The sequence below is a fragment of the Pleurodeles waltl genome, chromosome 6 (assembly GCF_031143425.1).
Source record: "Pleurodeles waltl isolate 20211129_DDA chromosome 6, aPleWal1.hap1.20221129, whole genome shotgun sequence".
Taxonomy (NCBI): Eukaryota; Metazoa; Chordata; class Amphibia; order Caudata; family Salamandridae; genus Pleurodeles; species Pleurodeles waltl.
Genome location: NC_090445.1, coordinates 819,750,648 through 819,764,842, shown reverse-complemented (window position 1 = coordinate 819,764,842; position 14,195 = coordinate 819,750,648). Strand labels below are relative to the sequence as shown.

Sequence of the window (14,195 nt, the reverse complement as noted above, 5' to 3'; positions counted from 1 at the left end):
TCTGTAGGCTAAAATCTTAATGAAATATATATTAAAAATAAATAAGGTTTTGCTCTAGCCTGCTTTAATGTTGGTGTACATGACCACACTAGTGAAAGAGGAATAGTGTCATGTGGAGAGGGGCTCATGCAGTGTTCTCATGGTACTGAGAGGAAAATACATTTGATGGCGTTGCATGTCTGTTTAGTGACGTAGCAGATTAATTGAGTAGATATATTTCAGACAGTCATGAATGGGAGTTTCACATGAAAGTTTTACATTGCTGATTTGTAATATAGGGCACCTGGTGCTGTAAAAGTTTAGCATTTGTGCTCAGAGTAGCCAAAATATAGACTTTAGTCAACACCCTTTTGGTTTATGATTAATCCGTCAAATTGATAACTAGCTGCACAGTTAACATGCACATGTCAATGTCTGCTCGTTCGGTTTTCACTTGGATCACCTTTGCTTTCGAGGATGGGAGTACTGTATAAAGTCCCAGTCTTCACAGAACCTTGTGAAATGGCATTTGAGGACCTCTTGGTTATTCAGCCAGCTGTGAGCATGACATGGTGTTCATGTGAATAACATTAGATTTAGGTACTTGGAAAAATGATATTGCAGTTGAGTAAAATTCCTGTTTTTTAATTTTGTGAGATTAGAGGGAAGACTCTGTGCTTCTGTTGGTACTTTTGAGTCAGTGTTATTCTTTCTGAAATAGAGGTGCACTATGCTTCGTAATTTTTACTGTTTTGCAAACAATTTTGCAGGCCTTTTTATTTTTTTTACGCATCTTTGTGATTTCTTTTCAGGCGTCAGGAACTGCGGGAGCTGCGACTTCTTCAGAAAGAAGAGCAGAGAGCACAGCAACAACTTAGCAACAAGCTCTTAAAGCAACGAGAGCAGATCTTCCGGCGCTTTGAGCAGGAAATGACAGTGAGCTTTAAATATTTGACATATCAAGAGATGTGCAAATAAAGATTTGCTGTATAATGTTTCCAAGTTGCTGCTGTATTGTTTGAGTTATCCTAAGTTTCGCCTGATTATTCTAGAACAGTATGCTATAACAAGGGACGAATTAAGTGTTGTTATTTCAGAGTTAATAATGCTAATGCTCTGTACAAGCTGCTCAAAAACCTATATGATCATCACTCCTTAACCCAGCAAAATGACCTACTCCTTTGCATAATTTGCATGTCTCTTAAACATCTCATCGTTTCCATTCATGCCTCTGCGTGTGTGGCCATTTCTGTTCCAACTAATTAAAAAACACCATAAATGTTCTTGCCTCACTTTTCCAGAATGCTGTCTTCAGGTTAAGCTCCCAATTCTTTCCTGTGTTTAGAGTTAGCCCCATGCTAAGGTTTGTTTGTGCCTGTGAGTGAACTGTTGCTTGGAGAGTATACAATGTAAGTGTAGAATGCCCTCTTTATGTTAGTTTCACTACTCACTGCTTTGCTTTTCAGTAGTGCCAGGGTATTGAAACTATTTAAAGGCTGTGTCAGAGACCAGACCTGGTGCAGTTGTGTTCAGCCCATTCAGTACGCCCAGATTTTTTGCTTTTTGGATCACCCGTTTTTAGACTTTTTTTTGTGGGTGAGTTTCACTACGTGTGTCACCCATAGTAATCACATGACAAATGGACTGCATGTGTTTTCCCCCAGTGCCTGCCTTTCAAGATAAGGGCACTATGATGCAGCAAGGTTAAGGGGCATTTGCCTGGTTACACGTGGGCACATGTGTGAGGGCTGCACGTGTGAACCTTCTGTCGTGCAGAGTCTGGTAACTGCCAACAGGTAGCCTGGCACAGAGGGGACACTGCAGCGTTAGATATTGCATAAACGGGGAGGACCGGGAGAATTTATCTGGTCCAGTGTACTTGCTCCCTAAACGTAAACTTGTAATCAAAACGTGTACACTGTTCCAAAGAGAAGATATTGTCAATGAGGACAGAGACAGAAGACTGAGAGAAGGTCTTGTAGGAGTACCCTCAAGCATCACGCTGAGATGCTAGGCATCATCATTGGGCTAACTCCTCGTCATACCGGCACTGCAATATCTGACGGGCCACCACCCAAAAGGTGGTGGCTCTACAACCGAAAAATAACACTACAGATCTTCTTAGGTCCGTAGGACGTGCTAACAGAGGAGGAAAGGAGAGTGAAGGGTAAATAAAATTGGCTCTGCACACCTGGTTGCCAAATTTATTGTTTGTAGTAGGGGTCAGGCCAAGGTTAAAAACAGGTAGGAGTCTCAAGGGAATAATGTCTCCTATACTCCTAAGAGAAAAGGAAGGAGGAAAAGAGTCTTCACTCCTTACACTGGGTCGACATGTTTCGCGCCAACTCGGTCAAAATCGATCCACTGGCGCTTCACTAAAAGTTTACCCAGCAGAACAACGATACCTATGGGTACTATTTAATTTAATTTAGTTGTATATATCAACCACACCACAGAGCATGTAGTAATAGTGCTTTCACTAGTGAGTTCCTAAAATTACCCCCTGGGGTGGACCAAATGTTAATCTTTAATTTTCCTGCGGAAGTGATGTCCATGGGGGGGACCCCTCCCCAGGCTCTTCATTGGTACCGGGTCCCCATCTTCCAGGTTGTATATGCAAGAAAATGGGGCTGGGACCTCATCTTCAACCCCTAATTGCGAAGAGAACGAAGGAACAATGTCGTGCTCCCCCAAATAAGAGAGATTGAGGCGGGCCCGGGATCGCATCTCTGGGCCCCAAGAGAGATGGAGAAGGATGGGTGATGTGAGCCTGCCCAGCTTGCCATGTCGGTGTCTAAAGGGAGTGGGCATCCCCAACACAAGATGCACACCCTGCCTTCGGGGTCAGAAGGAGCACCCTCAGTTTCTGCGCCAGCAGTTTTGGCCTAGACTCTGGAGGGTACCCAGGGATCCGTTACCAGATCTGCATCGGTCGTGCCACTGCAACCCTCCTTGATGACAGTGCAGATGTCAACGCTCCCAGCGCTGCCCGGGCCCAGGATTGGCGTTGATCCCATGCTTATTGCTAACACTGAGCCAGACTGCCGGCGCTTGAGACCGATTCCGACTTCGACGAGAACCTTGCTCTTTAAGTCAGATCCTGACCCTTATTCCTATGGGTGCAGGCATGGTGATAGTATGGAGGGGTCAATGGGTCTTTTACAATGCCAGCTTGATTACCCCATGGACTGGGCTCAGGACCTGGGTGACGCCAATGGTCTAGACACCTCCCCTGATGCTGGCATGCTTTCTCCCCCTACCGTGGCTACAGCGTAGGGAGTGTTGTATTCAGTGGTGGTGAGGAGAGCGACCAAGGTCCTGGGCCTTGAGCTGCCTTCGGTTGCCGTCTGGACCAACCTCATGACTGAGGTGCTTCAGCCTAGGGCTTCCTCTTCGGAACCTCTTCTGCCCTTCAATGAAGGCCTCACTGATGGTCCTGTGGGGGACTTGGTGCTAACCTAGCACAGGGGCTCCTGTTAGTGGAACAATCGCTCACTGCCATAGGCCTGCGCCTAATGACCCAGTTTTCCTGACCCAACACCCCACCCCTGAGAGCTTGGTTATCCATCCCCAGGCACATTCCTTTCCACACCTCCAGATAGGGAATCCAAAAAAATGTTCTCTTTCTCCGTTCTGGCATTGCGGGCCATGAACACAGCATGCCTTTTGGGCTGGTACTCCCATACTTTATGGGACCCAGTTGCACAAGTGCTGCCACAGGTCCTGGAAGAGGCCCAGGCCATTCTCTCTCAAGCTGTTGCTGATGGGAGAGATGCAGCTAAGTTCACTTTTGGACATGGACTGGATACGACCTACTCACCGGGTAGATCGTTGCATCGACTGTGGCCTAGAGGTGCTACACTTGACTGAGGACATCTGGCTTTTCGGGCCATGTCCAAGCTGTGCTTATGGACATGCCCTTCGATGGCACCCATCTCTTCGCAGACAAAGCAGACTCGACGCTCGAGCGCTTTAAGGAGTCCAAGGCTATGACTTGGCGCTAGGGCCTTGTTGCTGCCCCTCACCCCTTTCAGTCTGCTTTTTGCCCCTTTCGTGGCTATGAAAGGGATGCCCAACCATGTCCCTTTCCCTCCAGCCACTGTGCCACATGCTTGCCGGCCAGCCTCTGTGCGGCTGGGGTGTGAGATTCAATGTCCTCATGGATCAGTGAGCCAGCGGCCGACTCAGTCCACCACCCCTCCTGCTGCAGCCGCCAAACCTTCTTACTCTGATGCTTCCCCATTAGTGGCCAGTCGGAGGCAGAATTTAACATCACCTGCCCTGCTGGGAATCAATCATATGAGACAGGTGGGTTTTGCAGATTGTCCAAAGTGGCTGCTTCCTCCCCTTCAAGACTACCCATCTGTCCATGCCACTATCCTACGATTGGATGGCAGGGATCACCTGGCACTTCTTCGCAAGGAGGTTACGACTCTCTTGGCCAAGGAAGTCATAGAGGGGCTCCCTCTGCCAGAAGTAGGTCATAATTGTTATTCCTACTACTTTCTGGTGCCCAAAAAGGACAAGGGCCTCTGTCCTGTCCCAGACCTCTGGTCCCTCAAACTCTTCCTCAAAAAAGGAGAAGTTCAAAATGCTCAATCTGGCTCAGGTCCTATCTGTCCTGGACCCAGGGGACTGGATGGTAGGGTTGGACTTGCAGGATGCATATTTCCATATTCCCGTCCTGCCTGCCCACAGACGTTATTTGCATTTCACGGTAGGTCAGGAGCATTTTCAGTTTACTGTGCTCCCATTTGGTCTTACCAGTGGTCCTCTGTTGGTCAACCAAGGTGATGATGCTGGTTGCAGCTCATCAGCGTAAGTTAGGGGTTTCAGTCTTCCCCTGCCACGACGACTGGCTGTTGAAGGCGGACTTGCCACAGGCTATCGTTTCTCACCTCCCAGCTACGGCGGACCTCCTGCATTCACTGGAATTCACTATAAACGTGCCCAAGTCACACCTGAATCCTTCTCAGACGCTCCCTTTCATCAGAGCAGTTCTGGACACAGTGCGGTTTTGGGCCTATCCTCCTGAGCGCCGAGTCCTAGATATTCAGGCTATGATACTGATGTTTCAGCCTCTGTCCTGGATTTCTTTGAAAATTACCGAGGCTGCTGGGCCTCATGGCCTACTTCATCCTGCTGATGACATGCCAGGTGGCATATGCGGGCTCTGCAGTGAGTCATGAAGTTCCAGTGGGTGCAGCATCGGGAAAATCTCTCGGACATGGTTCAGATCTCTGGGGAAACTGTGCAAGATCTGCAGTGGTGGCTTTTGAGCAGTGATTGGGCCAGAGGCAGAGCCCTCTCCATTCCCCAACCAGATCTGACAGTAGTGACAGATGCGTCACTCCTGGGATGGGCCGGCCATATGGGCGAGGCAGAGATCAGAGGACTCTGGTCTCAGCGGTGTCCAGGCTCCATATCAGTCTTCTGGCGCCCCAGGCGATCAGGCTAGCATTGAAAGCATTCCTTTCCTCTCTCGAAAAAGTAAAGGGGAGTGGGGTCGTGGACACTTTGTCAGCAATCTCTCCACCTTTGGACATGGCTGGAGCATCAGGGCATATCTCTGGTGGTTCAACGTCTGGCAGGCTCTCTGAACGTCAGAGCAGACAAACTCAGCTGTCAGTGTCTGGTCGATCATCAATGGTGTCTCCATCCGGAGGTGGTACAAGGTGTCTTAAAGCACTGGGGAGATCCTTGGTTAAATCTGTTCGCCTCTGCAGAGAATGCGCAATAACAGCTGTTCTGCGCTTTGAAGTTTCCAAGGCGATGCGATACTCTGCAATGCTTTTCGTCGCGAGTGGAACTCAGTCTTCCTTCATGCCTTCACGCCTTCCTGCCAATACCACTTTACCCAGAGTTCTCAAGAAGATCAAGAATGACCGGGCCCAAGTAAATCTTGTGGCTCTGGCCTGGGCACAAGGAGTCTGGCATCCCGAGCTCTTGAGCTTGGCCATCGATCCTCCAATCAGGCTGCCCCTTCTAGAGTATCTTCTGTCGCAGCAGCAGGGGACGGTTCTCCACCCAACCCTGTCCAATGTCCGACTTCTTGCATGGAGATTGAGCCGCGGCAGTTGACAGCTTTTGACCGTCCGTCCGAGTCTGTGATGTTACCTAGGCAGCCAGGCATCCCTCCACCAAAATGATATACGTCTCTCGTTGGAACAAATTTGTGGCATGGTGTACAGACAAGTCTGTTGAACACAATCCCTCCCCCTCTTTTTGATCTCCTTTTGTTTGTGATGTCTCTAGCTCAACAAGGCTGTGCTCTGGGCTCCCTCAAGGGATAATTTGTCTGCCGTCTCGGCTTTCCTGAGAGTGCCTAACCAACCCTCTTTGTTTAAATCTCCTATTGTTGGTAGATTCTTGAAAGGTCTTACCCAGATGTTTCCTCCTCCTCCGTTCATAATGCCCAAATGGGATTTGAACCTGGTTTTTACTTTCTTGATGTGTGCGCCTTTTGAGCCACTTCATAACTGTCCACGTTGGCTTCTTACTCTAAAGACAGCCTTCCTGGTCTCCATTATTTCTGGTCGCAGAGTGAGTGAACTGCAGGCCTTTTCCTCAAAGCCACCTTTAATTTTCATCCATCATGACAAAGTGGTGCTACGTACCAGGGTTTCCTTTTTACTTAAAGTGGTCACGACCTTTCATGTAGGCAAATCCATCTCCTTGCATACTTTTTACGCACCCACACATCCTTCTAAGGAAGAGCAGAGACACGACCGCCTGGACCCAAAAAGACCATTGGCATTCTATCTTAATTGTTCTAAAGAGTTCCAGGAGGATGATCAACTCTTTGAGGGTTATGTGGGTGTGAAGAAAAGGTCGAGCAGTGCAGAAGAGAACCATCTCTAGATGAGTTGTTATCTGCATTAAAATGTGCTACGCATTGGCAAAGAAGCAACACCTGAGGGTTTGCGAGCTCACTCCACTAGAGCAAAAGCTGCAATTCAGAGCTCCAGTCTGGGATATCTGCCAGGTAGCAACATGGGTGTCATTGCACCCGTTCCCCAAACACTACTGCCTCAACAGTCAGGTTAAAAGGGATGGGGTACTTTACCCGTTCAGTCCTGAAGGACTTTCCAGTAATTTCTTGGTTTGCAGACCCGCCTCTGGGGTTGGTATTGCTTTGGTATCTTTTCTAAGGTGAGGAATCTACAACTAGAAATCTCCATCCGAGGTGAAAGTTATTTACCTATGGTAACAAATTATCTGGTGTTCTAGTTGCAGTTTCCTTACTGACCCACCCATCCTCCACGCTCTACAAACTGATTTCTATGGACAGAGACTTCCGTTTCAAGGCCATGGTTCTGAGGCACCAGGATCAGTGTTTTTCATGGCTCCGCACTTCTGGCGTGGAAACTCGTGAAAAGAAACTGACATCAGCGCACCAGGGTGGCTCCTATATACCACGCACCATCATATTTGGTGACCACAATGCCTACAACGGGCTGCGGAGTCCGCCAACGCCATCTAATAGCTCGCAGAGCTACTACTCGTGGAAAAACCTCCAGATCCAGACTGACACCTGGGGGGAATTCTAAGGTAAGCAATCTGCAACTAGAATGTCTCCACCATGTCATTTGTTACCAAAGGTAAGTAACTTGTTCTTCAAGGAAAGTCCATACTATTCCTCTGAAGTATCATTCAGGAATCCCTCCTCAAAACAGATGGAAGTGCCCATAGGGGAGCTAGGAGATAATTAAGCGTATCAGACCCAACTACTGCTATTTTGAAAACTCCAAGGCGGTCTTGTGCTTATGGTTGTCCAGCTAAAAAGAAACAGATATCAGGAGGCGTTCCACTGTTATCTTCTCATCAATACCTGCGTAAACGTGCCCTCATCTAAGAGGCATCAATGAGTAAAGGTTGATGATTTTCATGTATCACTCCTGGCACTCCTTTTCTGTTAAATAAGTCACAAAGTGTTTTGTTAAGGATTTTTCCTAAATAACAGTGATAATAAAGAATGATGTGATTTACAGGAAACTGAATAGTATATTCTAAATTGGATTTTTTTTAACTAAGTACAAAACAATGGTTCCACATATACCATTACTTCACTGTCCTGCCAACAAACTCCTTGAGTGCCTACATTATCATTTTATTCTGAGAAATCAATCCAGTTTCGGGTCAAATTGGTTCTGCAATTGTTGCACTACAAAGGATTCTTTAATCGTAACTTTGTATTCATGATGTTCAAATTGCAGTGCATTCACTCTTCCTGTGTTATGATCATAATATAACATGTTACCCATGCTTCAACCTTTTCCTTGTCTTTCTTCCTGCACTGCCATGCCAGACGATGAGGAAACACTCCATCTTTCAGAATGTGTTCTACTGCATTCTTTTGGCCATTCTCGAAAATAATGATTACCTTTGCTCCTGCATGTGAAATTTGTGCCCCTTTTTGCTGTTTTCGTGTCACAGGTGCATGTTGAGGGTGGCTTTGAGTATATTTTGCCTTGTGTGCTCACTGCATCAATGCCAATCAAACCAAAAAGGGTAAATCCTGAACCATGGTATTAGTAAGAAGTGAAGTGATTGCTCCCCACTTACACCATAATGCACATTCCAAACAGTATATCCATAACCATCCCTGCTTCCTAATGAGAACCAGAGAATTGTAAACTATAGTGTGGCTTGCAGATAATAACCCTCCATGTCCAGCAGCTACTGGTCACCTTTGCTATATGATTTTATCTCCTACTGTTACCTGAAGCACGCGTCTAGTCCATACTCTTGGGTTATCCTCGCTTTAAGTTTGGAAGATTTCCTTTTTTGGCCGCAGTTATTGAAGTTTGGACTAAACTTCTGTGGTTCTTCAGATGATTTCTTCCCTGCTCCTGTTTTACTTCCATTCTAAAAGAAAGGCCCATGTGTGGTCAAAGGAAATGTACAGTATTGACCTTAGGATGCTTAGTGTTGAGGCCTTCAGTGGTTTTAAAGGATTTGAGCATGACGCTCTACCAGAACTTTGCCTTGCATTTGCATCAGTCTATAACAATGACTTTAATGATCCCTTCTACAGTGCATGTATGGGTTTGCCTTTCAGTCTGTGTTACATATCTTTTGGCAGATTTTGGGGGGGGGGTCATTTTTGAGACAGTATACATGGCATGGCTATTGTAAACCTCCTTCAGGGTGTTGGTTTGGCCGACACTGATGTAGACAAGGCATCCAGGTTCATAGTCTTGTTGTTTCTAAGTTCACTAGTGCCATCTTCCATGAAGCTGCAGTTACTGCTCATCTTTATAATAGTTCCTCTTCAGATTATAAGACCTGCATGATTCTCAGACATCGACTTCATTTGTGCCACTTATAGACAAGCTAAATAGGAGTCTTAGTCTGTCCTTAGTGTCCTCCTGTGCTGTCTCCCTCTAGCTGAAACATAAACCTTGAAGAGTTTTGTTTTGATAAATAGGCCAGTCTGTTGCTCCTCTGGCTAAATATTTGTTTCATGACCTTTTAATTAAGGCTCTCAGCTGGTGCTGTCTGAGATTTTATTTTAAATGTTAACTAGTATGTGTGGGTTTTGCCCAGGGGTTCCTGTTTGAGGTTCCCTGTAGATTCACAATCTTTAAGTTGTTTTGGTTGTCTCGGGGCACAAGCCTAGCCACTTGCTTTTGGGGCTAGTTCTCCCTTGCATGCGCTTAAAGCAGAAATTCTACTGGGATTCTCTCTGCTGCTTATGGTAGATGGACTAATTTGTCTATTCCTTCTGTCTGTGGAGACACATTGTGGTACAGCAGACTATGTAGGAATGCCTCTTCTAACCAACTTCCTCTTGGCTAGATAGTTTGGGGTCCAGTACTCCCCCCCCCTGATGATTGCTCCTTGTTTACAATGGTTAGTTTCTTAGGCAGCCTCAAACTCTGAAATCTTTGTTCTTAAATGTCCAGTCTGTTTTGTTCAGTATCTTTTCTCTCAGGATTTTTCCTTCAGTTGGTGCTCCATAGAGGTATGTTCTGCATTGTTGGATACCCATATCTTCTTCAGGATTGTTCACAATTTCTTCAAGTCTGGAATAAAGAGGACCTAAAAAACAGCAATTAGAAATTATTCAGGGGTGGTGTAAAGCAAGGCCTAGGGACTGTGCTTGTTGACTACTGTCCTCATTTTACACTATCTTGGACTGGAGGAAAGGGACTTTGGGACTGTTATACTAAAGTGACATAGATGATGAATCCATACTCACTGTAAGTAAATGATAATTTCCTTTGCTTTCCTCAGTATTTGTTTTTGTACATGTGTTTTTGTGTGCTTGTGTTTTTCACTGAATTCCCCACACTTAGGTGTTACTTGGACAGGAAGTTAACATTATGAAGGTTATTTAGAGTTTAGTGGGTGCACGTCATTCCATCCCCTCAATTTGCAGTATAGAGCTATGAATCCATTCTAAATAGTGCATCAACTTGTTCTTTGTTAATACCTGCATCCATAAACCTTACATAATCTCCACTTTGAGTATTTAGACGTCACACATTTGGGCACTATCTGCAGTTCCCCAAGCCTAGAACTTGGCAGTTTTTACCTAATCAGAGCTTAAGTATGACTATCTCATGCTTTGAAATGAGTTTGATTATGTTTTATCTTCTTCTCAGGGTAAAAAAACGACAATTTGACCAAGAAATTGAGAATCTTGAAAAGCAGCAGAAGCAGACAATAGAGCGTTTTGAACAGGAGCACACAACACGCCTGCGCAACGAGGCAAAGTGCATCAAATCTGAACAAGAGAAAGAATTATCCAAATTTCAGAACATGTTGAAAAATCGAAAAAAAGAGGTAGGATCATATTGTTGCTAGTGCGCTTATGATTTTTTGTTTTAGTCAAGATTTGCCAGAATACCTTTGAAGATCTTTAGATCAATTTTCAATAAGGTGATAGGACAGTGTATGCTGCACAGGCTAATACTGTTACCATATCATCAAACTTAGAATGTAGATGTAAGATTACGCTCATTGAATGAGTCAAATCAGTTTCTGGAGATGCAAAACGTTTACCAGAATGATGGTGAGAACCGGTCAAGCTCGGGGATTCCCTGCTGTGCAGTTTTGATATTTTGGTATGCAGAAGATTGTGTCCTCTGGTCTAATGGCCTGTTCTAGGCTATCAGCTTGCTCGCTTATGAAAAAAAGAAACCTCTGTTTGCCTCCAGGTAGTGCTCTAGAGACTAAAATTCAGATCCTCTGCTCTGTTTACGTCTGCATAGTAGGTGGCAAAGGTGTCAGCAGTGCCTGGGTCAAAATCCTCTAGGGTTCACGTTGTGTGTCTGATGGTAGTTCCTATGTTTCTTGCGTATTTTACTCAAAGCCTGCAATTAGCCCATTTTGTTGCCCTGCATTTAAATTTTTGTTTAATCAAGAGCAGAGCATATTCTACCTTGTCAACATTTAAAGCTTTGACCTGTGATCAAGGTGATTTTTCTTCAAATCTTGTTACCCATTCTCTTGTGTATACCCGCTAATTTTCACAGCTGGGACTCTAGTCGAGCACTTCCGCTTTGAGTGAGACCCAAAGAGTACATACACACACCTCCCTGTTGTTATTATCTTCTGCCAGAAACCTTTGTGAATCATGGTGAATACTGTTTCTCAGTCTCTGTTGCCACTTACTGCTCAGTGGCAACAGCTGATTCTCAGTAGGTATTGGATCTTTATCAGATAGGTCTATACATCCATCTCTGAGGAAGTCACTTTCTACTTGAGAGCGGAGGTGACAACAAAGTAGTCCAGACCAGCATTGGTGTGATGGGCATAAGAAAAGAAAATATAATCTGCTGCCTCAGAAGGTTGGTCTCGCCAGATGTATATGAGCCCCATCTGAATCAACCAGTCATGTACTGCTGCAGAGAGAGTACCAAAGTAGTCAGCCCGTGACAGCACCTTATATACTCTTAAGGCTTGAGTCTTGCTTCAGCAATATAGATCTGATCAACGTTTCTTTTATGGAGTGTTCTTTATTGTCTTTTGATGCTACCATATTTTGCTCACCAGAGTGGCCCTAGGTCCTTCTTAAGAGGTGAGTCACCGCTGGGAAAGGTTATGCAGTCACCTCCAGGTCTCACAGAGGGCGATTCTTAAACTTAGGTTTAACTGTTTTTATAATTTGGTTTTAGCTGTTTTTATAATTAATGATCCAATGGTAGGAGAGGACATGCATTATTATCAAGGGGGAGTTGCTTTCCCCGTGTGATCCCCGAGGCAAGCTGTAACACATTGGGCGCTGTTCGCTACCACTCCTGGGCAGTTGATGTGTGACACAAGTACAAGGTAGTGGTTATCAGCGACTGTTGCCTACTTTTTCTCCATGTTTGTCTTAGTCTCTCATCACATTAGTTTATTTAACGTCTCTCCAGTGTGAACGTTTGACCATACCCTACTATTTACTGGGCTGTGTGGTTGGCCCTTGGCTTGCCACCTGACTACAGTCACTCCCCTCTAAGGTTTTCCACTCACTCCTTGCCACAGTAAAGGCTAGAGTCTCCTCCAAACCCCTCACTGATCTGTAACTCAGCTTCAGGGTCAGATATTCACTGGGGTGATTATTGCTACTCTTAGTTAATCTAAGTCACTGCTCCAACACGTGACCCAGTCGGAATCATCCAGCTGCACAGGTTCCCACAGCTGAACCTCTGCTCAATCATGACCTCCCAAAGTAGATCCACCCAATATATTGGGTGCATTATCAGCAGTCTAGTGCACTCTATTTCAGGCCTTCTCTGCTGTCCTATGAGGACTTGGGATTCACTTGCCGATTGTGGTCTCTTACTGGCCCACATGCTCTCCATCGCAATTTTGTGGAGGGGTGAAGGAAGGCATGTGCTGATCTACTTCTTGCGGTGTCTCCTTCCATTGCCTAGAGTGTTTCAGCTGTAATCTTGCACATTGGGTGTGCCCTGTAAGAGCTAGAACTTCATGTTTTGATGATCCTTTACTTCTCCCTGTTCCTCCTTACCTGTATATTTCTTAACCTCTGATGTGATAGTCTGCCAGGCTTCTCCCAAATACTTGGTGTGTCTTTTTTGCCAAGGCTCCTTGTCTCTCCTGCCTGTATGGGGACGTCCGTTACCGGAACGTGCCCCTGGGACACAGCAGAGTTGATCAGTGGCAGCAGACCATGCCATATTCTGCCAACGTCTTCCTGCTTCATTCCAACCAATGTACAACACAAAATTCCATTTTATCTGGTTGCATCTGTCTACAGCAGGGAGCATGCTACAGTGCGGGTGGGTGATCCTTTCCACCAGAGAGCTGTGTGTCTTGATGACTGATGGTTTAGCACAGGGCTAATTTAGGGACATCGGGCAGGGAAATACACCTTACACCTCCACCATGTGTTATATTTGTAAATGCTGCCAAGAGCTCATGTAGTATGACCACACGTTTACCCTTCATCTTGGATAGCTCTCCTCTGTTGCTCATTAACATGGTTTCTGTTTCATGGCATGGATAGAAGCCCAGGTGGACAACACTAAGCAAATTATTGGTCTATTGTTAGAGAAGATTAAGGCAGTTCTTTCTGTGTTCAGTATCTAACACTTCAGAGAAGGCTAGATACAGGTCCCCACTTAGATTTCATGTTTGACACTTGAGTTTTAGAGTAGTGTGGTAGTAATGATATGCATTTTATCATTCATCTGACATTGCTACTTTCTGTCTAGTTCATTGCCTCCATAGTGTAACGTTGCATTTGTAACAGCTAACGACATTGACGGTGACCTAAGCACGTGTCAGCCAAAGACCCTTCTATTGTGGCTGTCTGAACCTAACAACTGACTTACGTTGGCTTTATGTACTAGATTCACTCTCTACGATAATTCACTTATTATTTGAAGGTCCTTAAAATATATTTGCTTATATATTTACATAGCATTGTGGTTTCACCACTATGCCTCACATTGGTCTCCATTTAATTTGGATGGTCCATTCAATACATTAACATTGAGTGGCTCGCATAAATCCACATTTTATGTTAGAAAAGTGGAAACCCTGCCTAATTTGTGAATGGATATCAATGTTTACATCACTGTTATCAGGTATTTTGACATGAAATTGTACAGACAAACATTGTGTACAGCAAGATTTTCAGGTGACATGCACATATATATATATGTATGTGTGTGTGTGTATATATATATATATATCTCGAAGAAAAAAAAAATATTTCCAACTATTGAAGATGTTTTCATCTGGAAAATACCTTTGCT

General features: G+C 45.0%; 1 pseudogene; it reads left to right on the top strand.

The window, feature by feature from the left end:
• Nucleotides 1–14,195, top strand: part of LOC138301708 (STE20-like serine/threonine-protein kinase) — a 207,081-nt pseudogene that overhangs the window by 71,420 nt on the left and 121,466 nt on the right.